Below are 248 nucleotides of genomic sequence, written 5' to 3'. Positions count from 1 at the left end.
ACCCTGCGCTGAGTTGAACGCAAATGTTGAACGCAAAGTTGAACAATGCAAACACACTTTAAGGAGAACGACGACACTATTTATTAGATGGCACATTCAAGCCAATGTGCCAAAATGCGGGTATAAACAATTGTTGGATACTTAATATCGGAACCGAGACCATGTCAGTTAATTGATTGGTTTTCACACACTTTTGAAACACAAATTCTATGATTTTTACTGCAGACAAGTTAATGCCAAAACACAGC

This window comes from Rhagoletis zephyria, unplaced genomic scaffold, assembly GCF_001687245.7.
Source record: "Rhagoletis zephyria isolate East Lansing unplaced genomic scaffold, Rhagoletis_zephyria_1.1 Rzeph_scaffold_02484, whole genome shotgun sequence".
In the NCBI taxonomy this organism is placed as follows: domain Eukaryota; kingdom Metazoa; phylum Arthropoda; class Insecta; order Diptera; family Tephritidae; genus Rhagoletis; species Rhagoletis zephyria.
This window is presented reverse-complemented; position numbering follows the sequence as displayed.